At 38.1% G+C, this 27,473-nt stretch overlaps 1 protein-coding gene across 5 annotated transcripts in view; it reads right to left on the bottom strand.

Annotated features, from left to right (window-relative positions):
- The window catches only part of RNF2 (ring finger protein 2), a 48,176-nt gene extending 29,536 nt beyond the window's left edge, over positions 1-18,640 (bottom strand). For 2 of the 5 annotated variants that reach the window (XM_019427091.2, XM_053909185.1), the window contains exon 1: positions 17,968-18,085. The gene's annotated coding sequence lies outside the window, so the exon portion shown is untranslated. Of the gene's footprint in view, positions 1-17,009; positions 17,130-17,967; positions 18,086-18,558 lie in introns of those variants that run through there. The other 3 variants (XM_019427098.2, XM_019427113.2, XM_019427105.2) reach the window with 3 other exon arrangements.
- Between the last annotated feature and the right edge of the window lie 8,833 nt (positions 18,641-27,473).

Raw genomic sequence — 27,473 nt, 5'->3', positions numbered from 1 at the left:
ACACTGAAAATAAAACATTGCTGAAAGAAATTAAAGACGTAGGTAAATGGGAAGATATCCCATCCCATGTTCACAGATCAAAAGACTCAATATTGTTAAGATGACAGTACTACACAAAGCAATCTACAGATTCAATGTAATCCCTATCAAAATCCGGATTTTTTTCAGGAAACGGAAAAACCCATTGTAACATTCATATAGCATCTCAAGGAACCCCAAACAGGCCAGAATAACCCTGAAAAAGAACAAGTTTGATGCCTCCTACTTCCTGATTTCAAAATTTACTACAAAGCTACAATAATCAAACTAACTTGGTATTGGTACAAAGACAGACATATAGACCAACCAAAGGAGTAGAATACAAGGCCCAGAAGTAAAATTCCTTACATGGTAAATTATTTTGACAAGAATGCCGAGACTATTCTTGGTCAGTTTTTTCAACAAAAAGTACTGGGAAAACTGGGTATCCCCACATGCAAGAGAATGAGGTTAGACCATAGCCCTCTTCCATTTACAAAAATTAACTCAAAATAGATCAAAGATCTAAATGTTAACTGAAACTATAAAACTCTTAGACGAAAGCATAAAGGAACCTCTTCAGGGCACTGAATTTAACAATTTTTTCTAGTAAGACACCAAAAGCACAGGCAATAAAAGAAAAATTGATGAATTGATTTATTACATCAAAACCTTTTAGGGGCACCTGACTGGCTCAATAAAGCAAGCAACTCTTGATCTCGAGGTCATGAGTTCAAGCCCCAACCACGTCAGGTGTAGAGCTTACATAAAAAAAAAAAAAATTAAAATCTTTAGTACATCAAAGGTCACTATCAAGAAAGTGAAAAGGCAACCCACAAAATGGGAGAAAATATTTGCAAATCACGTATCTGATAAAGGATTAATATCTAGAATATATGAAGAATAAAACTCAACAACAAAAAAACTCAATTAAAAAAAATGAGTGGGTGGGAATGCCAAGTTGGTGCAGCCACTCTGGAAAACAGTATGGAGGTTCCTCAAAAAATTAAAAATAGAACTACCCTACGACCCAGCAATTGCACTACTAGGTATTTATCCAAGTGATGCAGGTGTGCTGTTTCGAAGGGACACATGCACCCCAATGTTTATAGCCGCACTATCAACAACAGCCAAAGTATGGAAAGAGCCCAAATGTCCATCGATGGATGAACGGATAAAGAAGATGTGGTATATATATATACAATGGAGCATTACTTGGCAATCAAAAAGAATGAAATCTTGCCATTTGCAACTACGTGGATGGAACTGGAGGGTATTACGCTAAGTGAAATTAGTTAGAAAAAGACAAATACCATGTGACTTCACTCATACGAGGACTTTAAGAGACAAAACAGATGAACATAAGGGAAGGGAAACAAAAACAATATAAAAACAGGGAGGGGGACAAAGCATAAGAGACTAATAAATATGGAGAACAAACAGGGTTACTGGAGGAGGTGTGGGAGGGGGGATGGGCTAAATGGGTAAGGGGCATTAAGGAATCTACTCCTGAAATCATAGTTGCACTACATGCTAACTAATTTGGATATAAATTAAAAAAAATAAAATTAAGTATTATGTTGAAAAAAAATTAGTGGGGTGCCTGGGTGGCTCAGTCGGTTAAATGTCTGACTTCAGCTCAGGTCCTGGTCTCATGGTTTGTAGGTTCAAGCCCTCCATCAGGCTCTGTGCTGACAGCTCAGAGCCTGGAGCCTGCTTTGGATTCTGTCTCTCTCTCTCTCTCTCTCTCTCTCTCTCTCTCTCTCTCTCTGCACTCCCTTGCTCATACTCCTTTTCTCTCACTCAAATAAACACACAAAAAAATTTTAATATTTAAAAAAATTTTTAATTAAAAAATGGGTAAAGACTTGCATAGACACATTTCTCCAGAGAAGATACACATATGACCAATAGACACATGAAAAAAAAATGTTCAAAATTACTAATCATGAGAAAGATCAGGGGCGGGTGGGTAGCTCAGTCAGTTGAGAGTGTGACACTGGCTCAAGTCATGATCTCATGGTTCGTGAGTTCAAGCCCTGCATTGGGCTCTGTGCTGACAGACAGCTCAGAGCCTGGAGCCTGCTTCAGATTCTGTGTCTCCCTCTCTCTCTGCCCCTCTTCCACTTGTGCACACGCTCTCTCTCTCTCTCTCTCTCTCTCTCAAAAATAAACATTAAAAATAAAAAGATGCAAATCAAAACCACGAGACATCACACTTCACACCCAATTAGGATGGCTATAGGACTATTATCAAAAACAAAAACAAACAAATAAAAAACACCAGAAAATCACAAGTGTTGGTGAAGATATGGCAAAACTCAAACCTTAGTGCATTGCTGGTGGGAATGTAAAATGACACAGCCATTTTTGAATAAAGTATGGCAAGTCCCTCAAAAAAAAAAAAACCACAGAATTACCATATGATCCAGAATTCCAATTCTAGGTATATATCTGAAAGAATTGAAAGCAGGGACTAAAACAGATATCTGTTCACCCATATTCTTAACATTTATTCACAATAACCAAAAGGTGAAAACAATTCAAATGCCCATCAGTAGTTAATGGGTAAACAAAATGTAGTACACATGTATAATGAAATATTATTCTGCTTCAAAATGGACTGAAGTTCTAAGGCACACTACACATGGATGAAACTTTCAAACATTATTCTAAGTTAAAAAAAAAAAAAAAAAAAAAAAAGGCCAAACACAAAGGGACAAAGATAGTACGATTCCACTTACATGAAATACCAGAATAGCCAAATTTGAAGAAAGTAGAATAATGGTTACCAGGAGCTGGGGGGAGAAGCTAATGAAGAATTCGTATTATTAAATATAGAGTATCAGTTTGGGATGAAGAAGAAGTTCTGGAGATGTAGAGTGGTGATGGTTACACAACAATGTGAATATACTTAATGCCACTGGATTCCACAATTAAAAACGATAAGTTTTATATTATATGTATTTTACCACATAAAAAAGGTTTTTAAAATGTTTTTAAACAGGAAATGGTATGCATTTTCTAGGAAGGGGTGAAAAGTTGAATTCGGTTTTGGATCTGTTGCATACAATAAGGTATACACAGGTCATCCATAAGAGTTAACACATCTGAAGCACGAAAGGTTCTGGTGGAAAATTTCACCCTATAGTAGTCAAAACTGTAAGAGAAAAGAACATGAAGTATGAAAAGAAAAGTGGAATAAGAATCAAAGAAAACTCTGGGCTTGTTAACTGAACTCACAGGCATAAGAAGAGAACTATTCAAAATTATTCCACCATATCAATATTATGAATTATCTGCATCTGGTTCAAAACACCTCATCAGCAATACTATTCAACAGGAAGAAACCTATTTGTGTCCCTCAACCCCGCTATATAAACTATTCTTTGAACACAAGACAAAAATCAAAGTATAAATCCTGCCAGGGCTCAAATAAAGTACCTATTTCACAGGATCCCGTGAAGAATATGATAGCTATTCTTGTTACAGTAAAAATGAGACAATGCGGCCTAACCTATCCAACCTACATTTCTAACAACAAAGAAAAAAACTGTGTTATTGTTCCTGAGGGATGATAAACAGGAATCATAATTTATTATATAGAGCTAATTTACACTTTGGGCTATGATACCAACTTAAGATACACTAAAATATTCCATTTATAAATTTTTAGTGGCCTTCTGAATTAAGTCTCCAACTGTGGTACGCTGAATAATGGGGCCTAAAGATGCCCACGGCCTAATGCCCAGAATTTGTGGCTACGTTACTTTACATGACAAAAAGGCCTTTCCCAGTGTGATTAAATTAAGAATCTGAGATGGGGATACTATCCTGTATTATTTGAGTTTGGTCCAATATAATAATCACAAGAGTTCTTATAAGAGAGAAGGCAATGTGATAAAGGACAAAGGGATAGTAGTCAAGGGCAAAATCAAAAATGCTATACTGTTAGCCCGAAGATGGAAGACGGACTCAGGAGCCATGAAGTGTCGGCAGCCTCACTACAAGCTACAAAGGAAAGGATATGAATTCTCCCCTAGGGCTTCCAGAAGAAATGCAGGCCTGCTAACATCCTGATGTTAATCTCTTATGACCCATTTTGGACTTCTGACTGTCAGAACTGTAAAGTAATATACTTGTGTTGTTTTAAAGCCCCTATATTGTGGTAAATTGTTACAGCAACAATAGGAAACTAACATACCAGCTGAACCATATTATCATGAGAAGCCAAGGGCAGAGAGAGAAATTGAAAAAAAAAAGAAGTTCATCAGTTTACTTGCCCAATGGAGTCTTGGCTTCTGCCAAAAGAAAAACACATCCACAAGAAAAACAGTCTTCCCCTCGAGAAGTTCTCAAATTTGGCTGAATATAGGTATCAACTGGAGAGCTTTTAAACAATTCTGGTACAAGGTCCCATTTCAGGCCAATTGAATCATTAACTCTTGGGGCTCTATTGTTAGAAAGTTAGCCAGGTGGTTTTTATGTACAGCCACAGTTGAAAACTTGCTGTTCTAGATAAAGATTCGTTTTTAGTGACCTAAGAAACCCATGGCATTTCAAAATACTACTAGAAGTTCCTGAAACTGTCCCCCCAAAAGATGCGGTTCACCATTCATTCATTCATGGGTTTCATGTATGTTTTCCTAACTTTACTTTTGACGAAAAGTTATCCTAGGTAAGAAGTTGCCTAAGTAAATTACAAAAGTAGAAACTACTGCATTAAAAGGCAGGTAAATTTTGCTGTTCTGACAAATACTGCTAAATTGCTATACCAATTTACCCTTCTACTAATTAAGGATTAACTTTTTTTTTTTTAAGCCTATCCAATCTAATAGGTAGGAAAATGATATTTCATTGCTGCTTTAACCTGCAAGGCTTCAATCATGAGTGAAGCTAAGTATCTTTTCATTTCTTTCTTGGTCTTTTTTTTTGGTCTGTCAGTTACTTACTACATATCCATTTCTATTCCTTTTTCTTAAAGCTGATTTGAAAAAACCTTTTTCTGTTAAGGAAATTGGTCTTTTTGTTAAGTGACCCATTGTCCATGACAGTTAAATATTTTTTCCCAATTTGTTTTTCTGTCTTTTTGCTTTGACTTCTTAAGGCCATAGGTTCTATTTCGTATTTATTTTTTAACATATTTATTTTTTCCTCTATGGCTTCTTTAGAAACCTAAGCCACACTCTAAATCCATACTATAAAATTATTTTAAACCCCCCCCCCCATACTTTCTTCTAATATTTTCAGAGTTTCATTTTTTACATTTAAGAACTCAGGAACTACACTCCTTTCCCTGCCACCACATAACTAACTAGCAACATCATTTACTGTTTAGTTTATCTCTTTTCCACTGACGAAGTTACCATGCTAGCATTTGAACTCATAACAAAAAATGGACAAAAAAATGTATAAATGTGGGTACATACATATATGCTTATATGATGTGTATATATGAAAATTCTAAAATACAAGCTTAACATACTAACTTCTTACAGTCAACAATGAATGTGCTGCCGAACTAAGGTATACAGAATCTACAAATTCCTTAATAAGGTTATGGAATATGAAAGTAATCATCAGGCACACTGTCTCCTCCTTTCTCTTTGCAAAAGCACTACAACTGTCACCAAGGCTAACTTTTCCTCAAAAGCTGTGATGAATAGTTTCCCCTAGTAGTTTTTCCCATGTTTATACTCAGCTTTGCAAAATATTTGTTGCCACTAGGTGGAGACAATTTGATAACAGGAATATTGGTTACTGAAATAAGAGTAGCCATAAATTTTCTACAAATATTCTCCAATGGTAAACTAGGGCTACCCACTTTAGCTGAGGATCCAGTTTCCTTATTTGTAAATTTAAGAATTCAAATAAAGTATTATCAAGAGCCCTCTTAACTCCTAATATTTTGTAGATCAGAAAGCTTGCTTAAATGTCCTTTAACAAGTACAATGCCTGGAGTACTGTCCTCTTAAGCTACAAAGGCACGCTACCTTTAGAACTTCTTTCAACTTGAATACTTCAACCAATCATAACCAGTTTCCTCCCATCTTTTCAAAGCAGGTCAAAAGAGGCATATTGTTCACACATCTAGCATTCCAAGTCACAACCAAGGCTATCTGCACTTTTTTTCCTTCTCTTAAAAAAAATAGCTGATATCCTACTTCTCCACATCCATCTGGCCTCTTTGCACACATATTTTAAACAATGATGTAGCTATATATTTTTCTTTGAAACTAGTATCCAAGGTACTATAAACCTGAGGGATTTTTTTTTTCTCTTGTGCTATTTATTTTTTGCCACTTTTGGTCAAAACCTTCCATTTTTGTTGGTTTCCTGAATTATTAACTATCTGTCCCTCTGTCAAGACATTCCTCACACTGACGCTACACCTCCTGGTTCTCATCTGCCAGTCTAGATTTTATAACTCTTCTAAAGTCTCAACCTCTGCTTGCCTAAGGGGTTTCCAATCTGCTTCATCCAATTACTCGAATCTAGTGACCTACTGCCAAACCACTGACTCATTAGCAATTTAGACCTCAGACTTTGGCATAATCTAAGCTCTCAGCCCTGTACACACACCAACTCCATACCACAAACTAACCACATTCTTAGAGAGGGACTACTTTTCATTCTCCCAGTACCCTAAGACCAAGAGACACAAAGGACATTGATAATTTCCTGAGCAGAGCAGAAAAAATCAAGTTCCTAAAGTAGAACAAGGTAGGTTACCAACTTCTTTCACATCCCTCCCCAGATTACAGGAAACTAAACAAGGGACCATACTGATATGGTAGCAGTAGCCAGGTTACTATTGGGCTGTAGACTGCTGCTCAGTATCATCAGCATACATGGTCAGCCACCCCAAAACATTGCAGATTTAACGGCACAGAGAGATCAGTACCTCTACTTTTGAGAGGGAGATGTCAAAACACAACTAAAACATAAAGCAATGCTTAAAAATTTACACAAGTTTATCATTAATGACAAAGCTAAAAAGTCTAGTAACTACGGAGTTTTTTAGTCCAAAGCCCCATATGCCAGAATAGAAGTTAACTACTGAAAAGTGGTAAACCAAGGTCATTATCCTTTCCTGGGATGAGAAATGTCCATTAAGTGCAGATTCCTGCCAGAAGCAAAAGTGCCAAAAAACACATACATTAGCTTTAGCAAGTAACAGTGTAGGAAATCATAGCAACACTCTTGTGTTACGAAAATATAGCAACAGGGTCTACGTTTGCAGCCAGAGCATATCTGATGAAAAATTAAATTTGTGGTAAGACAATGACAAAAGAAAATGATTAGATTAAGAAAGGTAAGACAAAGCTGAAGGCCAATGCCACCACATTCTCTTTCAACAGCAACTGAAATGAATAACCCTTTCAGAAAGCAGTGAGAGCAATTCATTTCCAGAGACACAAAAACGTGTTTTTTTGTTTTTGTTTTGAGAGAGAACAAGCGTGAGCCGGGGAGGGGCAAATAGAGAGGGAGAAAGAGTCCCAAGCAGGCTCCACAGTCAGCGCAGAGCCCAACACAGGGCTCAATCTCACAACCGCAAAATCATGACCTGAGAGGAAATCCAGAGTTGGACGCTTAACCAACTGAGCCACCCAGGCGCCCCAACATTTGTATTCTTTTACCCAGTCCTAGGAAATAATGTTATTAATAACAGATAACATTTACTAAGTGTTTACTACTTTCCATGAAATGTTGCTTACTCCTAACAACCCTATGAGTAGGTACTATTATTTTCCTCATCTAAGAAATAAGGAAATTGAGCCAAAATATAAATAAATAAATACATAAATACATAAATAAATACATACATAAATAAATAAGCAAGCAAGCAAGCAACTTACTTACTTAAAGGTCTCACAGTAAATGTCAAAGGCAAAACTCAAACCTAGGTCTGTTGGACTAAGAAGGCCATACCCTTAACCACCATACCAAACACTACTGTTAATACTTCAATACCATCACCAACAGCAGGGAGGCATTTGCAACATCAACATCAGGAAATTTCTTCAACCATTAAAAATAACAATTATTAATGTGATATGTAATGACTAGTAATACCTGCAAGGTAAAGTGATAACAGAAGCCACTAATTTGCATCTGTGCTACAACTGCAGTTATGTAAAAGTTATGTTCTAGAAGGTAACAGAGTTATTTAAGAGTTTGCGGAGGGGGTTTCCATTTTTCAACTCCCAAAATAATAAGCACAGATTTTAACAGTTTTAAGACAACAACAGATAAGAACAAAGGAGTAAAGAATGTTTCTGGTATCCCTTTGCTACACAGCATAAATTTTCTCTTGCAGAAAGAGAAGAAAAACAATTATGTCCCTATATATTTTCCATAGTAGCAGCCAGACTGGGACTCAGGAAACCCCAATTTTCATTTGGGGTTCTTGAAACAATTCCAAAAGATAAACATTTTTAACCTTTCTTCTGTTTTGGCCTTTCTTATCTCCTAGTTTCTGCAACTTGCATCAAAAAGCATCAAAAATGTTTTAAATTGAAAAAAGCAGCTCCCGGGGTATCAAAGCCCAGGGTCTTAGAAGAATGAAAAAGAAATCAGAAACTCTGGGGCACCTAGGTGGCTCAGTCAGTTAAGCGTCTGACTTCGGCTCAGGTCCTGATTTCACGGTTCAGTTGGTGGGTTCGAGCCTCACATCGGTGGAACATGTGCTGTCAGCACAGAGCCTAGAGCCTGCTTTGATATTCTCTCTCTCTCTCTCTCTCTCTCTCTCTCTCTCTGCCCCTCCTGCACTCACATTCTTTCTCTCTCTCTCTCTCTCAAAAATAAAATAAACACTAAAAAAAAATTAAAAAAACCCAGAAACTCTGAAGATAGAAGTTTTTATATATAGCTCTGATAAATCCAAAGATTAGCAAAATCTTTAGGTCCATGAAAGAAGCAAACAAAAATTTGGCATAGCTCATATACACACTGGAAATCAGTATGATTTTGAGTTAGTCAATATATAGATCTAACCCTCTTTATTTAAAAAAATTTTTTTTAAATATTTACTTGAGAGAGAGAGACAGAGACAGCACACACGTGCGTGAGAGAGAGCCCAAACAGGCAAGGGGCAAAGGGAGGGAGACACAGAATACACTTCAGGCTCTGAGGTGTCAGCACACAGCCCAACACAGGGCTGGAACTCACACACGAGATCATGACCTGAGCAGAAGTTAGACACTTAACCGACCGAGGCACCCAGGCACCCCAGATCTAACCCTCTTTATAAAACAAGTATGTTTTAGGTGATATACAGATGTAATACACGCGCACACACACATATGTAAAATGTCCATTAAGACAGAGTTCCTTATTAGAAATAAAAATCTATATATTTAAATATGTATATATCAAAATAGTTTTTAAAAACTACTTGTTAGCAACTCAACTCTGACAAACTTAATGGGAGTTCTTCAAATAATGGTAAAAACAGAAAACCATAACCATAATAAAGAAAAACTTTGGGTGCCTGGCCAGTTCTGTCATGAGAGCACACAACTATTTACTGGGTCTCAGGATTGTGAGATCAAGCCCCATGTTGGGTGTGGAGATTACTTAAAAACAAAATCTTAAAAAAATAAAATAAAAACTTAAGTAGCTAAAGTAGTGAAATCATTCACTACTAAGTGAAAGTGATTTTATATTATTAAACAATTAACAAAAAACAAAACTGACATTAATTCAATACAAGATACTGTTTGCAGGCACTTTTCATTCAGTTTTCCCTCTACTACTTTTTAACAAAATCCTTTAAGTCTACGTACAGTTCTTAACTTTTTTGACTCCACACCCCCACTGAGAATCTGATCAAAGTTAAGAACTCTTACTTGGTGGCTGGGAAGGCGGGAAGCGGGGGAGATCCCACACAAAAGAACACACGCCCCAAATCTCAGAAGAGTCGTGGTCCCTTAAGAGATCCCAGGACTGAAGACCAAGAACACTTGCTCTAAAAAAGAATTCCAAAACGTAAACAGAAAAACCAGAGGCTATCTCAAAATCAGAGGCTATCTCAAAATCCTTCTCAGTTTTATCAGCTATACTGTAACAAGCTACTGCCACTGAAGACAATTATAGATTTGTTCCTGCAAAGGTAAACTTATGGAGACAATAGGTATTGCTTGTTAATCACTTCCATCTGGCTGCCACAGTGAATTTTGGACCTCCCTACCACAATGTAAATACAAAGCTGAAAGGAACCTCAGGATCCAACCACTATTTACATCCACTTGAAGTATTATGCCACTTTCAAAAATGTTACCAAACTGGTATGGCATAGAAAATGTTTGTGATATCAAGTTAACTTTAAAAAACACATATAAACTCAGATCTATATATAAAATACAACTAAAACTATGTTTTAAAAAAACAAACAAAAAAAATAATAAATTTACTTCCAAAAGGAAATACATCAAAATTTAAAAGCAATTAAAACTGAGCACTGAAAGCATGATTTTTTTCTTAATTTTCCAAAATTAAAAAATACACTTCTGAATCATTTATGCAACATACTGTCCAAAAAGTTTCAGAATATATTAAATTGGCATAATAATCATGTTATCTATATTAAACATAGCTGTAATATTACCTTTCAAAAAGTTACGGAGACTTCTGGGAAAAAAAATATTTCAGGAGGCTACACTAGTAAGTAAATACTGGTTAACCAAAACTGGCAATGAGACCTATGTTTAAATACAAACATAATCAATTATAATAAAATTAAGGACAAAGAAATGGAGTCTTAATATTTTATAAATATTTTAGACAATGCTCAACTATCATTATTAGAGAGCCTTTATCCTATTCCATTACTTCAGAGTCACATGAGACAACAGTTCCTGGAGGACACACTACCTCATAAAAATTAAAAACTAGAAAAAAGCATCTTTCCACTAATTCAACGAGGCATGTTTTCTTCACAAATATATCAATTAAAATTTTTAAGTAAGTTCATTAAAAGTAACAACAGATATAATTTCTAATTTTGTTAAGTGTAATATTAAAAGCAGGTATTTTCTGTAACTGATATCATAAAGTAACATAGAAGTAAAACAAAATCACAATAGGTTAATTTCCAGTCAAAATAGTAATAACATTGGTTTCCCTACTCCCCCAGGCCCTAGTCATTTAAACAATCTACAGAGTGGTAGTTTTGTTCTTAATGTTTAAGTAAAATTTGGGGTACTACTGTCTAATGATATAAGCAAGATATTTAACCCTGGTGTGAGGAAATTAACGAGGAATGTCAACCTTAAGATACAATTATTTAAGTGATAGAAATACTATATTGTAAACCAGACTTGGGCAAAGTAGGGTTGTAAGATTTCCACAACTCTTCCCAAACCCCATTTCCATTTCCACCCTGACAACTTTTAAACATGAAAACTCCTTTTAAAGTAGGCACAGAACTATAACCAGGACCCATGTAAGAGATCAATCCATCTCAGTCTTTCTTCATACAGCCCGTATATTTACAAAGTTCTTTGCTGTTTACAAAACCTTCTACCTACACTACCTCTTAGGGTCTTTACAAATAACCTGTGAGGTCAAAAAGGGTGGGATTTTTTTGTTTTTGTTTTTAAATAGAAAACAGAAAGGCCAATAATCTTGCTTACAGTGAAACCAGACCTAGAAACCAAGACTCCTGCCTTCAATTCTGAAGCTCTTTCCACTACACACAACACTACCCCTTCTGTAATACAGTAAAGCCTTCTATAAAACATCTGGCTGGATTCCAAGACAGCAGTCCCAGACTGAATTGGACTCTATATAGCAAATAGTGTAAATATTGAGGGTTTAATGCAATTACTGGCACGGAGGCATACATCTTTCTAAAAGTGAAGAATCAGTTGATTTTAAGTTGGTTTAAGCTAATAGTGTAAGTATGATGGTGGAAACAAACAGAACACTCTTCTAAAAAGAAGTCAAAATGAAAATACTACAGATATGCAAGTTTTACAATAGCTAATAGAGGTAGTGGTCAGCAATACAGGGAACAGGAAAAACAGAGACAAAGAATGGATAATTAAAAAGAACAGTGTAAAGAGACACTGTATGATATTTTTATTTTTAGGAAATAAAATGAGGGGCTTCTGTCTTTTCTTTCCCCCAGAAGTAACTGTGAGACTTCAGAACATTAGGCTATATAATAATAAAAGAGGTAGAAGAGGATTTTACTTAGCCGCTAAATGAATCCCTGCCAAAATTTCTGGCTCTGGAACAAAAAACCCAGTCATATTTCTAGATCAGCTGCTGGTACCATACAGTTTGAGTTAACCGATTATTTTAAACTTTCAATTCTCACATCTGTAAAATCAAACAACACTACTTAAACTATTTTCTTTTTTAAGGTTTATTTATTTATTTTGAAAGAGAGGGAGGGAGAGGCAGACAGAGAGGGAGAGAAGAAATCCCAAGCAGGTTCCGCATTCTCAGCGTGAAGCCCAATGCAGGGCTTGAACCAAAGAACCAGGAGGTCATGACCTGAGCCGAAATCAAGAGCCAGACACTCAACTGAGCCACCCAGGCACCCCAACGTAAACTATTTTCTAATGACCTTGGAAGAAGGAACAATGCTTGCAAAAGTAATGAACATTTTAATTCCCATTATCCACTGCAAAAATAAATATTTCTCAAACATCTTATATATTCACAGTACTAGGCTAGGCTAAAAGTGCAGAGAAAGTAATGGTCTTTACAACCTAAATCAATAAGGCACAGAGATACGCTTAACTAATAATTATGATTACATAACAAAATTGAAGCATCTCAGAGAAACAGCTTTCATAGGAGTTGAGCTAAACACAGCAGAGAATGAAGTTGGATTCGATCAAGATACAAAATAAAAATAGTCACTAAGTTTAGCCAGGCAGAGAAGAGGCAAGTAGGTTGCAACGTCCTTTGGGTTCCCAAAGCACATCACTCATCTGTTATTGGACTTAACACACTGTAAGATGGTTTATCTGTCATCCTCACTTAGACCGTAAATTCCTCTATGACCGAGACCTTGTTCAATTCGTTTCTCTATCCCTATCCCTAGCATAGGGTCTCGCACACAGAAGATAACCAACACATTTTTTTTTGAACAGGCAAGGACAAGATTCCCTATTTAAACTACTGTATTTTAACCTACAACTAATCTGTGCAGATCATTTACTCATTGTCTCTCAACTCCAAAACCACCATTTTAGACTCTGCTCTATGGTGACAAGGCTAGGACTGTACAACTGTATCTCAGGACTCTTCTGCCAGCTCTTCCAAGGAGCTCCCTGTTAGGCTTTGACAGTGGAGGTAGTAAAAAGAGGCTGGAAAGCAGGAAGAGGACTTCCTTTCAGTTCCTGGCAGCAGCAACTGATTCCAGACTCCAGCTTCTTTGGGTACTTTTGGGTACTTCCAGAACCTGATCAGCAGCTGAACAAAGATGACCTCCTCAAAGGTTCAGAACCAGACCAATGGAATCTGCTTTCTGAGCTCTTAAATCAATTATATTGTACTGTTCTCTTTTGCTCTTACAACCATCTAACCAACTCCCTATATTACATCACCTCTGTTGAAATCCTTATTGAAGTCTGTTTTTTCTACCCAGGACTAATATATTGTCAAACATAGTGGTTCCAACTGCTCTCCTTTGAGAGATCTTACTGCTTCACTGAAAGGGAAAAGTAAAGAAAATTGGGTGTTATTCCGAGAGATAAAATCTGTTCTAGATTCTATAATAGATAACTTAAAACCCTTTAAATTTGTTGAGGGAGGGGCGCCTAGTTGGCTCAGTCGGTAGAGCATGCGATTCTTGATCTCAGGTTGTGAGTTCCAGCCCCACGTTAGGTAGGCATAGAGATTACTTAAAATCTTTTTTTAAAAAATTGTTGAGCTGCAGCATAAAAATTGTTATCTTTTGTGATTTAAACTATCCAACTTGGAGGGGTGCCTGGGTGGCTCAGTCAGTTGAACATCTGACTTCAGTTCAGGTCATGATCTCAAAGCTCAGCTCAGGAGTTCGAGCCCCGCCTCAGGCTCTTTGCTGACAGCTCAGAGCCCGGAGCCTGCTTTGGATTCTGTGTCCCCGCAACCCCCCCCCCCCCCCATCTGTCTGTCTCTCTCTCTCTCTCTCTCTCTCTCACAAAAATAAACATTAAAAAAAATTTTAAACTGTCTAACATGGAAAGAAAAAAGAGAGAAAATGAGAAATATTTAAACAGTGCAGGCTATTCCAAGCACACACAATCACCTTTTACTAGAGCACATATCCTAGGGAAAATGTGAGATGGTAGAGCTGATCTGCTGTTCTTCAAAGGTCTCAGCTCCCAAAAGCCTCTCCTCATAAAAGCATAATACCATGCTGAATGTGATTCTTACAGTAAATAAATACATTTTGGGAGCACCTGGCTGGCTCAAGTAATGGAGCATGCAACTCCTGATCTCAGGGTCATGAGTTCAAGCCCCACACTGGGCAGAGTTTACTTAAAAAACAAGTAAAATATTTTTAAAAATAAATACATGTTTTTGCTGTTGTTCAACATGGCTCCTAAAGGCAAGCTAACTACTTTATCCAGTGTTCAACAAAAGAAACAGCAATCTGTTCTAAATACTAAAGCTGAGCTGAATGTATTGGTACAGCATTCTCCCTTCCCTATGGATCTTCAAGCATCATTGTTTTTTGTTTTTTTTTTTAACCACATGTGACTTTCATTTTACGCATAGACTTTAGAATCTAACCTCTTCATAAAATACAACTCTACAGTGGAAACAAAAAGAAATCTCCCTTGAAGGAGGGTCCATAATCAACACATCTGTTGAAAATAAATGATCAAAATGCTTTGATAAGTTTTCATATGGTCTGTTACTTCACTTAATAAAATGTCATTAGACAATTTAACCTGAGGTTAATTTCAAAAATGTTTTATTATTGTACTTATTTTTTTCAATTATGACAAAATGGCAGATATGTAGAAGCAGCAAACATGTTGTTACTCCATCTCTAAATGAAATGGGAGAAAGCAAATTCAAGCAACAGCACTCTTTCTCGGATTTTAGCCACGCATACATCGCTGCTGAGCTTTCAACATGAGTATGCCTAGGCCCAGACAAACTATACTAGTCCACTTCAGGTGCCTAACATCTATAAAACAAAACAGAAGTGAAAAGAATTTTAAACTTAAAAGTCCATGGCCAGTTCCACAGAGCATAAAACTGGATAGCAGACCACCTCCCCCCCTTACCATCTACATCTATAAAGTCAGTTATATTCATTACCCACCTCCTGCTACAAACATACTAACACCAGCTTCTACTTAAGTGCCAAGAGTCCGATTACCACAGTCAGTATGTCCATGTAAAATCAACCAAAATGTATTCCTTACAACAAGAAACACCAAAGGACCCATTTGACACATTAGGTGGAAGACTACAGGGTGGGGATAAAAGAATACTTTGACCTACAGAGAGGGAATGGAAAGGGCAAATATTACTGTACCTCTTTGTACCCCCAAATTATAGGGGGGATCTACTCAGTCAGATGCAAATAAATATTCAACAAGTTACTACGATAACTAAGATTTCAGAGAAACGGAAAAAAATGAGGAAATTAAATAACTGGTGTATAAGGACAATGTCTTCACATCATATGTAATAAACAACACTAATTAATCAAGTGTAGATCTGTATGTGGGCAGAATGTGCATAATTTCACAGTATTTTTCCTTTTTTAAAAATGGCAAACTGTGATGCATTATTTAGTTTCTCCAGATTTAATAAATGAGTTGCTACAAAATTATGAGGTACTTTAAGTCATACTAAAAATGTGTCCATAACTTTAATAAAGTGCATTTTAATATTAACTCACTTCTCTTGCTGGAAGGAATTATGCTTCTTTGATAATGTATAGAAACTGTCACTAAAACATATATTATTCATCAGACATACATCACCTTTACTCCAAAGACCGCATAATATAAACACAAATCATGAATAAATCAGATTAAAGAGACAGACCTGACACTACACACTGAAGGTCAGTAATGGAAAAATGAAATTCCTAAGATGTTTGCTGACCTACTGTACACAGTACCTATGTCCACAAAAACCTGGGAGCTAGCTGTCTGGGTATTCAATACAGGCAGAGAGAAACTCAAAATTCTCAGAATGTCTCAGTATTTTCAATGTCTGCATTGTTCACATAATGTTAATGGCTCTAATTTGAAATTTTTCTGTGTAGCACATTTGAGGACCACCAGCATATTTTTAAATACTCAGACTAGCCTACTGAGGCAGTTTTCCTTCATAAAATTCTCCATTTCACTCTCACACCTACTATAATTAAACTCAAATGTGGATTCCACAAGCGTACCTGAAGGAAACCACTCAAAACCTCAGAAAAAGTGAGGGGCCATATTTGCTGTGCTATCTCTGGAAAATGGAGTCTTATGTAACTACCCACTATTTTACAAAAAAGCACGTTAAATGTACAATCAAGATTTTAAAGATACCTGTTGCCTGTGACAAACAAGTTTCAGGGTGAAAAAGGAATAACCAAAAGTCTTATTGCTTCCATTTAAATTCTTTGTAAATCAAGGGTCAAATATTCACTGTAAGAAGCTGGATCTGACATCAATCTAAGTTATTAAAAAATTCAACAATTATACCCTAATACAAGTGGGGAAAGGAGATTATCTACCAATTACACTAAGTATTCCAGCTTACCGTCTTGGAACTCACCAAAAGTAGATTATGTAATGCAAATCACTCATATGTTAGTTTTAAACATAATTCTCAGTCTAAAACACTAAAGCCGTGTCTCACTTATTTTTAGTTTTTAAAAGTAATGCGTATTACCAAAACACTGAATGCAAACCTATCCTTTTCATAGCAAACAAATTTCTTCACACACCTCAAGGAAACCTATCAATTTCAAACCATTTTACCCCTTAAAGGCACACGTTCTCTCAAACTTCTGACAGCCATGCAGTACATACCCAAAAAGGTTTGAAGGAGAGAAGACTATAAAGCCATTATGGTCTTAACGGGCAAATAATCGGAATGAATCTCGAAGTTTGAAAGACGAATTTTTACTAACAGTATCTCCGGAAGGAAACAAGGCGGCTACTTCTATAGGAGGGTAAAGATCCTGACAACCGGCACTACCGCTCCCTGGCGACACCCGGTACCAAACATCTCAGCGTCAACGACAGGGTTCGAAACGCGAAGCTTCCATCAGAAACAAACCAAGAACACCCCCTCCCCCCACGACTCTCCTCCGGGGCAACCTCGCGGTTTTGGAAAGCAGCAACAGATACTCCCGGGCAGGCAGGCTGCACTCCAGGAATGTTTTAACCGTGAGGGGGTCTCTCCGCAAGCCCACAAGATACCCCGACGCCGAGTAGCGCCTCCATACCCGAACCCCGACTCCAGCACCGCGGGGGAAAGGGGGTATTTTGCACAAAGCGCCCCTACCCCACCCCCACGGTGCAGACACATACCCCCGGCAGCGAGGGGGAAGCCCGGAGGAAAACCCCCACATTCCACGCCGCTGGCCTCCGAAGAGAGGCCCCCAGAGAGGCTGGGGCCCCCGCCCCGGGAGACGAAGGGGCCGCACCGCAGCCCCGGCCTCCGCGCTGAGGAGCGGAGAGTGAGGGGCTCCCAGCGAAGGAAGGAATCCAATCCCCGAGCTTCGCCTACCGGGTCCTCCGCAAACCGGACCCACCACCTCCGCCGAGACCCTCGAAGAAACGGGAACAATGAGGAGCTGCCTCCCCCGCCATCCCCGCCCCGAGAGCGGCCGGGGGCGGCAACGACGCCATCTCCCCTCACACCCCCGCGGGCAACACACCCCCGGCCCCCGGGCCGCCGTCAGCCGCCCGCTGCCCGACCAAGCCGACGCGCGTCTCGGCCCGCCGTTCCCGCGCCCTTCGCCTCCCCGCCCGCCCCACTCACCGGCTCCTGCTCCAGCCCGGGACGCCGCTGGCCGCGGCCAGACCGAGACTCAGGTACAAGCCGCCGCGGCCGCCGGCGCCGCCGCACAATATGGCGAGCCTCGGCTTCCGCAATGGAGCTCGGGAAATACAACAGGGGCCGCTCAATATTCATGAGAGACTGAGGGGAAGCCGGCGCGGCCGGCGCTGCGGGGAGGGCGGGAAGGAGCGAGCGAGCAAGGGGGCGGAGGCGCGGGACGGGGGCGTGCACGGCGCGGGGAGGCCCGCGGTGCGAGGGGAGGGGGCGCCGCCTCGTGCTGGCCTGGAGGACGCGAGCCGCCCCTCCCAGAGCCGGCCGGCCCCGCCCCCCCGGCGCCCTCCGCGGGGTCGACGCAGCCCCCGGGCAACGCCCGGATGTCGACGGCGCCACTTCGTCCTCGTCGTTCTGCCTCCTTGAGTCTAGTGCCCCTGCCTCGGCCCACCCATTACACCTCCTTGGCCGGCTGCGGGGGTTGGAGCTCAGAGTTCTGCACTGTGTGACTGCCTCCTGTTTTTACACCCATCCCTCCACCCGGTAGAAATCCTCATTAGGCATTCAACTCTAGAACTTCACCTGAACTTTGGCATCCTGTCTCCCCGTTTAACAAACACAAACCATCCTGGCCGAGTGAACCTACAAGATCTCATTATTCCAGGGAAAATGACCTTCTATTCTAGAATTATATTGTTGGACGTCTGTAAGCATTCTGATTGTTTTCATCAGCTCTATTAGACCTTGCTGCTATTTTATTCCTACCTCCTTGGCCCCTTCCAGTATTCTCTTCTGAACTTGAAGATATAAGAATGGATTAAATAGATGTAATTATTTCCTGAAACACAACCAATTAGTCTACCAAAAAATTATATAAAATGTGAATAATCTATAAGCTGAAGAAGTAACAAGTGAGAGTTCCCTGACCTCAAGGTGTATCATTGGTGAGATGTCATGTTCTCTTGAAAATAACCAGCAATATCAGATAGTAAATATGAAGGCATTTGTGGCATAAAGAAACGGACCACACTGGGAATTGGGCAAACTAAGTTTATAGCCTCCAATATGTCTCTAACTGTACGACGTAAGTCAATTGCATAACTTCTCTGGACTTAATTTCCTAAGGAACTAGGATTTGAGTAGGACTGTGGCAGTTTGGAACAGGTAGAAAAAGGACAGGTACTAAAATATTAAAGACAACACATTATGTATCCTAGCAAATCCATTAAAGTAAACGAGCAAAACAAGAGCAACTCATTACTCTTTTTCAGTGACTTGAAAACTTTCACCTATTATCTGTAGCTTTAAAGAGGAAATGACCATTCTTTGGAGCCTGGCTGGTTCAGTTAGTAGAGCATGCAACTCTTGATCTTGGAGTTGTGAGTTCAAGCCCCACGTTGAGTGTGGAGCCCACTTAAAAGGGGAAAAAAATGACAATTCTCAAACTCTACAAAGCCCCTCAAGGTCAAAAAATCAAAATACAGACGGTCCTCCAACTTACAGTTCCATATATGACTTTTCAACTTAAAAATGATTGCAAGTGTTACTATTCAGCAGAAACCATAATTCAGATTTTGAATTTTGATCTTTTCCTGGGCTAGCTATATGTGGTAGGATACTTTTGTGATGCTGGGCAGCAACAGTGAGCCACGACTTCCAGTCAGCCACTTGATCGGGGGGTAAACAGCTGATACTTTTACAATCACTTTGTACCCATACACAACCATTCTATTTTTCACTTTCAGTACAATATTCAATTACATGAGATATTCAACACTTTATTATAACATATGCTTTGTGTTAGATGATTTTGCCCAACTGTAGCTAATGTAAGTGTTCTGAGCATGTCTAAGGTAGGCTAAGCTAAGCTATGATGTTCAGTAGGTTAGGTGTATTACATGGATTTTTAAGATATTTTCAACTTCTGCTGGATCATCGGGACATAACCGTGTCTTAAGAAAGAACTATAATCAGGGACTGCTTCTGCTTTTCCTTTCCTTTAAGGGTCTGCTTTCTAGAGATAGTGCAGTTGCAGAACCATCCCCCTTCTTTATTCATGACAACTGAATGTGTAGTTCAATTAAGAATGTTCATAATTCAGAACCTTTTGCTCCAGTTATGCCTGTGAAGATAATGATGTGTGGTTAGATTAAGAAATTCAATTGATGTTGCAAAAAGTGATCATTTGTAGAAAGCACAGGAACTTTATGGATGAAAGTTAAATATAGTACTTAAAAAAGATTCACAGGAGAATTAGTGGGAAAATGGGAAACTTATGGGATATCTGGATTAAATGTGATTAAAAAGCTAGACCTCAGGCTAGCATCCTTAATATGAAAGACACTGCTGACAAATTAATGGAACTCATATTATCTCTTTTATCTCTTACTCAAAAACTTGGCATTGAGAGTACTATGGTCCTTTCCTGACTACATTAATCAGGAAAGATTATGTTATGGAATAGTAACAAAATTGCAAAATCTCCATGCCTTAACACAACAAAAATTTTATTGCTTTCTTCATGCTTCATGCTTCATATGGCTCAGACTCACTCTGTTTGAGTCACTCCAGGACCCAGATTGCAGAGGGTCCACCATCTTGTAGCTGTATCACCAAGATCACAGCAACTGAGTCTCTGTGGCAGAGGAGGTGACTAAAGAATCACAGCCTTAGATTGGGAAAAAAGCAAATTACTGATCTCATTTCATTGGCCAAAACTAGTTACATAGCCTCCGCCATCTGCAAAGAGACTGAGTCATTGAATCAAGTGAGGAGAAGTAGGGATATTGGTGAATAATACTAATGTCACCCACCCTGACTCCACCAGTGAGCTCCTGTATATTATGAAAAACTCCAAGAACTTTTATTCCATAACACTGGAAGTTGTGCTTTCAAAAGTAAACTCTCTGTACTTGTTAAGAATTGGCTATCATGTAAATAAATGGACTTTCCATTTACTTCCCCTTTGTTTTAATTGTGTATTAAATCAGTGTCAGCCTATCTATAGTGATTTGACATATCCAACCTGCATTCCTTTTGCTAATTTTTTGACCTGACATAAGGGATATTACCCTTAAAAAATTTTTCTACTAATACTCTGCTCCCATGTTAAATGAACTAGTTGGAAATGATAATCGTATTTTGAATAGAAAACATTAAAGTAACACTACATAATACAAATATCATACTATAGGTAGATGACTGCATGCACTCTAGTTAAAAAGATTCTTTTTGGGGCATCTGGTTAGCTCAGTCAGTACACATGCAACTCTTGATATTGGGGGTGTCAGTTTGAGCCCCATGTTGGGAGTAGAGTTTACTTTAAATGAAAGATTATTTTCCCTCTAAACTTAAGACCCTGTAAACCACATGGTGAATAGATCACAAAAAAATCATGTCTGATCACAAAATTCATGGCTCTACTAGCTTTCTGCTATGGTAATTCTACAAAATTAGATTAGTTCAGCCCAGCCAACTTTTATGGAGCATCTACTGTGTGCCAAAACTTTTCCAAGTTTCTGGAATAAGGATATTAATGTGACTAGGTCATAAGTTCCTTGATAGCAGAAACCTTGTCTATCAGTGTCTATGTAGAGATTAGTACAATGCTTAGCACATATATCAGATGTTCAATAAATAGGTGTTAAGAGAATGAAAAACTGGGAATCTTTGATCCCAGTGTGTATATGAAATAGCACAGTACCAAATGAGCTTGGTTTGCCTCACTTTTATCACTTAAGAGCAGAAATTTCTATTAAGATTGCAGTTAGTCCTTCCAGAGTCTTTCTCTATTTAGGCAGTGTGTTTTAAATGGAAATTTATGCTTGCCTATTCTATATACACCACATGGATATCTTTTCTAGCTGTTCTCCAAATATCAAATTGTTATCTGCTCTTCTGAAATGAAAGATTTCAGGACACCAATAGCCTGTTAATAATAAGCTATGTTTGTGTCACAGTTTACATAACACATTTATATTAATTATTTCACTGAATCTTCAGATCAGTCCTCCAAGGTATTATTCCTACTTTACAGACAAGGGAAATGTGACTTCTGTAGTTAACTAGCTTTCCCAAACATTGAGCTCATAAGTGGAAGAGCAGAGGCTCAAAGCCAGGTCATCTGAATTCAAGTCCAAGGATATTTTCCTTTATGTCACATGTGCCTTCCCACTCAATGCTGCATAGACAGCTCCAGCATTTTTCTTCTTTCTAATGGGTAAGCAGCATATAAAAAAAAAAAAATCTCCAGAGCTTTCTTTCAACACTAGCATTCCAATCCTAAGTGTGGTCTTTTTAAGAAATTAGAGATGATGCTAAATGTAACAGTATATAAACCTGATCCATTGACAGAAAGCCAGCAGGTCTTGTTTTTGTTTTCTTAGAAAACTTGCTTTAAGGAAACAAAATTAAAAGTTAGGTTAGAGACAGAAATAGCTTGGGATTTAATCACTATATATATATGTATATGTATATAATACCATTGTCAAAATATATCTTCTACCAAAATCTTTATTTCCCATCTTTTGGATGTGTTGTGCTTTCTTTGAAAGGGTCAACTTTAGTAGAGACGTTGTAGAAAGGCCTAAAGAGACCTATAATTCAAGGTGGCTTCAGGAAGCAAGCAACTCAAGATTTACAGCCTCTTCAGCTGAAAAAATATAGCTCTAGCCACAGGCCTTAGTGAAGTTTTATTTGTATTTCAACATAGCGTATTTCTTTTTGTGACGCTTCACTTGGCGTTTTAGTTCAATGTTCCTTTTTATATTCTCAAGACAACCAAGATAATTGGTGCTACCCTTAACTGTTCAACTTGAAGGAGTTAAACAGATTAAATGAGATGGGCTAGTGAGACTTTTGGGAAGAACTAAACAATATTACTATTTCCCTCCTATGGAGAGTTGGAATGTATTTTATGTGTCCCAGATGTGGCCACATTCTGCCTAACATCTGTTAGTGCATTTTATTAAAATAATGAACTAGCATGTGCTTGAAAACTCAAAAGAATGAATAAAGTTTTCATTCTGATGCAGCACAAATAGCCAACTGTTTCTTTGTAGTGAATAATAGAGCATATAAATGGGAGATTTTATTGTGATATCCAACTTCAAATATAAATTGAAATATGATTTAATAATTACTGGTTCAAGTTTTCTAGTATGAAAAAATATTTATTCCATTCAAATAAACCATATAAGTTTTTTTCCTTTCAAAATGTTTACTGCAAGGGAAGAGATTTATGCCTTGGCACTGATATAGGAACACCAAGAATCATCCTGGAAACTAGCAAGGAATAGATAATTAAGACTGAAACTCAGAACTAAAATGGAGATTTCTCTGGAAGAGAAGTCTGGAAAATCTTTGTTGGGATGTACAGTAGAAGAGTGCAAAATATTTAAGTCAAATTACAGCTTACTCCATCCGCCTTTCTGGACATTTTAATTTTTTCCACTTAAAACAAGCGTGGTTCTAGAATTGTTTTTTGTAGGGTGAGAGAGTGGAGGGTAAAGACATCTTTATCTAACATATTTCTTGGAAATGTTTTTGGTAAAGAATTTAAAAGAACTGCCAAGTCCCACCCATACAAAGAAAATTTTATTTTATTTTAGACTACATCAAGATCTGGAAACCCCTGCAGTATCCATCTGCTGAGTCATTAGCATTTTATACTCTACAGAAGCAAGCCATATTTAAATGTACATTGAATTAGATACTAAAGTAGGTTTTAATTCAGGTAAACCTGAAAACGATTCTGGTCAACCCAGAATAATGAGGTTTTATGTGTTACATCCAGGAAGAGATATTTTCTAAGGATTTTAATCTGTCTATAGAAAAGTTTTATCATTTTTTAAATAAACACATTTCACAGACCATGCTTATAAGATCAGAATTGACTGTTCTCCCCTAAGAATTATGAAGTCTTTCACATATGAAGTAAGATGGCATAGAGGTGGCTGCAAAAGAACCTTTTTTTTTTTAAGCTTATTTATTTTTGGCTTAAGTTTCCTAGTATGAAAAATGTTTATCCATTCAAATAAACTTTGTATGTTTTTTCCTTTCAAAATGTTTACTGCAAGGGAAGAGATTATGCCTTGGAACTGATGTATTTTTGAGAGAGAGAAAAAGCACAAGTGCAGGAGAGGCAGACAGAAAGGGAGAGCGAGTCACAAGCAGGCTCTGTTTATAGCGCAGAGCCCAACACAGGGCTCAATCCCATGAACCATGAGATCACGACCTGAGCAGAAATCAAGAGTTGGGTGCTCAACCTACTGAGCCACCCAGGCATCCCTGCAAAAGAACCTTCTTGTCATGGTATCCTGTTAAGGATATATGGGTGACCAAACTTGCCCTAGTGTGTCCCTCTCCAACATTTACTCCTCTGTTCTAATTAGTTCTTGTTTTAAGACAGTATTGATGTTCTTAGTGTATTGGCAATTCCTTGATTTCTTGACATTTACATATCCTTGGAGCCTCTAGTCTTCACTCTTGAATTTGATTATTCAAGAGTGTCCTGGTTTAACCCTTTCCTAAAATATAAAGGATGACTGTGGGCCTGACCTCAACACAGCTGTCCCTTCTTCCACATGATCCAGTTCTCAGCTATTTGCCAATCTATTCATTTCCTGACTTGCTATTTAATCAGGCTTGACCATATTCTTATCCCAGCCTTTAGCTTGGGGCTTGACACATAGTGAATGAAAACTGCATTACAAGAAGATGTCAAATGTAACCTGTAAACACTGTGGCATTCATGGTACAGAAAAAGACCCACCTCTATCAACAAATGTGGAAAATTCAGAGCTCTTTAGTAGAAAAGAATAGAGAAGCAATGAGGTTGCTACCTCTGGTATTGAATACTCCAGGAACGATCTTGGGTCAGGAGAACCCATGTTAGGAATGTCATGTGATATTGTTGCAGCTATCTCCCCCCTACAAAATAATGACCGACAGGAAAGTTTGTTGTGGTGGACTTTCAAGTAGAACCGTATTTGGATGTTGATTTTGTGGGATTTAAAAACAATTGTTTTAAATTTATTTTAGAGAGAGAGAGCGCATGAGCAGGGGAGAGAGGTGGGGGGTTGGGAGGGGGGAGAATCTCAAGCAAGCTCCCTGCTCAGCACAGAGTCTGACACAGGGCTGGATCCCACAACCCTGGGATCGTACCTGAGCCAAAATTAAGAGTCAGACGTTCAACAGGCTGAGCCACCCAGGTGCCCCTTGGATGTTGATTTTGAAGAGTCCTGTCAAAACACAGTAATGTTTCATACCAAGAGTAAAAGTTTAATATACGTTAGTCCTAATATTCCAAATGGAACTTGAAATTTGATTAGTTCTCAAACCACATTTAGCATCTTTCTCCTCCATTCACTTGCCTAAATTAGTTGTATGCAAATATGTCCCCCTTACCCACCCACCAGAGTGAAAGTAGCATGAGGGCACAATGTCATTATTCATGTTTCAACACCAGTCATTATTCATCTGTAAATGGGCCTCAGTACTTGACAAAATGTAATGTATAAGCATTAAACATATATATATATGTATGTATATACACATGCCTTGTTCTTAAGATACATCTGGCATGCCTTTAAGTAATGAAAATAACTACAATTTTTAAAAAGAGGTCACTAAAAATACTTGCTTTGTATATTTTACAAATAGTGTTTAATCATTGCAACAATATTTAGAAAAGGAAAATTTGAATAGGTATATTTTCTACCTCCCATATTCCCACAATCATAATACTAATTGTTGGCCTGTGTTTATGAACACAGATATCACATACATTAATGATGTGCATGAAAAATGACACAACCTCCTAAGAGGGGAAAAATTTTAATGTGCATGTCTTTCAGCCTAAGAAATCCAGTTCCAGGAATATATCTTATGGAAGTACACACACAAGTGTGCCAAGAAATATATACATGGATGTTAATTTTTACATTGCTTGTGTTTGTAAAAACCTGGATATAATTCACATTTTTGGCTAAATAAATTTTAGTATTCTATATAGTACTGTATCATGTAACTATTAAAAAGAATGAGGTAGGGGCGCCTGAGTGGCTCAGTCGGTTGGACGTCCGACTTCAGCTCAGGTCATGATCTCGCTGTCTGTGAGTTCGAGCCCCGTGTCAGGGTCTGTGCTGACAGCTCGGAGCCTGGAGCCCGCTTCAGATTGTGTCTCCTTCTCTCTCTGCCCCTCCCCCACTTGTGCTCTATCTCTCTCTCTTTCTCAAAAAATAATAAAATAAATGTAAAAAAAAATTTTTTTTAAAATAAATAAAAAGAATGAGGTAAAGCTATAAGTACTGATGTAGAAAGATATCAATAATATATTATCAAGTAAAAAATCAAGTTTCTGGGGAGCCTGGGTGGCTCAATTGGTTAAGTGTCCAACTTTGGCTCGGGTCATGATCTCGCAGTCCATGGGTTTGAGTCCCACATTGGGCTCTGTCTGACAGCTCAGAGCCTGGAAACTGCTTCGGATTCTGTGTCTCCCTCTCTCTCTGCTCCTCCCCTACTCGTGCTGTGTCTCTCTCTCTCTCTCAAAAATAAACATTAAAAATTTTTTTTTAATTCAAGTTTCTCAGCAATATATGCAATATATACCATATATCCCATTTTCATAATATAAATTCAAAAGAATATACACCAAACTTAAGGACTATATTCAAGGAAAGGAGGACTTTTGAGGACTTTCAGTTTCTAAATTATTTTTTAATTTCTGTATTGTTTGCATGTTCCATACATACAACATTGTGTTTTATCGTAAAAGCAGTAAAGATGCAATTACATACGAAAAGTAAACTTCTCTAATGAAATTGAGTGAAATTTCTGCATATATGTACCAATTATTACATGAAGGACTGAGGTAAAGACAAAAGCTATTCTAGATCAGGCATCATTAGCCAAAAAAAATAGAAAAACTAGAACTTGGAAATTCTTTACTTTGTTTCTAGAGATCTAGTTGTGTAGTGGCCTTGAAAATCAGGGATTCGAATGTCTTACTACTAGACCTCAATTTCCATCCCCCTAAACATTCCTAACCCTATTTAGCAAGAATTTAGGCTAAACAGGCACCAACCAATGATTACAGAACCCTCAAATAGCAACTCTTTAAAAGAGTTCTAGAACCTATATAATTATCTTGGGATTCTGTTCTTCTGCTACTAATTTATATCCCACCGTCTCTAGGGGAAATACCAGGTGTTGTTTGCTAATTAGACTCCTAGTACTCCCTCCAGAAATTCATACTAATTTAGCTTGTGATTGCTGGAAACAAGTACAAATTGTAGATTGAGAATGAAATATTTGAATTTTCCATCATTCATATATATATACATCTATTCCAGGAAATTTTTATTTTCTAGACTCTTTGAGATCACCATATGGTAAAAAGCTTGAGCAATGTATTAGGCTGGATTCAAGAGACTTGATCTTTCTCCAGATTGGCTCAGATGACCCAAAGGGTCACAGCAAGAGCACTAGCCACTGCA

The sequence above is a fragment of the Panthera pardus genome, unplaced genomic scaffold (assembly GCF_024362965.1).
Source record: "Panthera pardus isolate Hobbes unplaced genomic scaffold, ASM2436296v1 HiC_scaffold_21, whole genome shotgun sequence".
Taxonomy (NCBI): Eukaryota; Metazoa; Chordata; class Mammalia; order Carnivora; family Felidae; genus Panthera; species Panthera pardus.
Note: the sequence above shows the minus strand (reverse complement) of the source record. Positions and strands in the feature narration are given on the sequence as shown.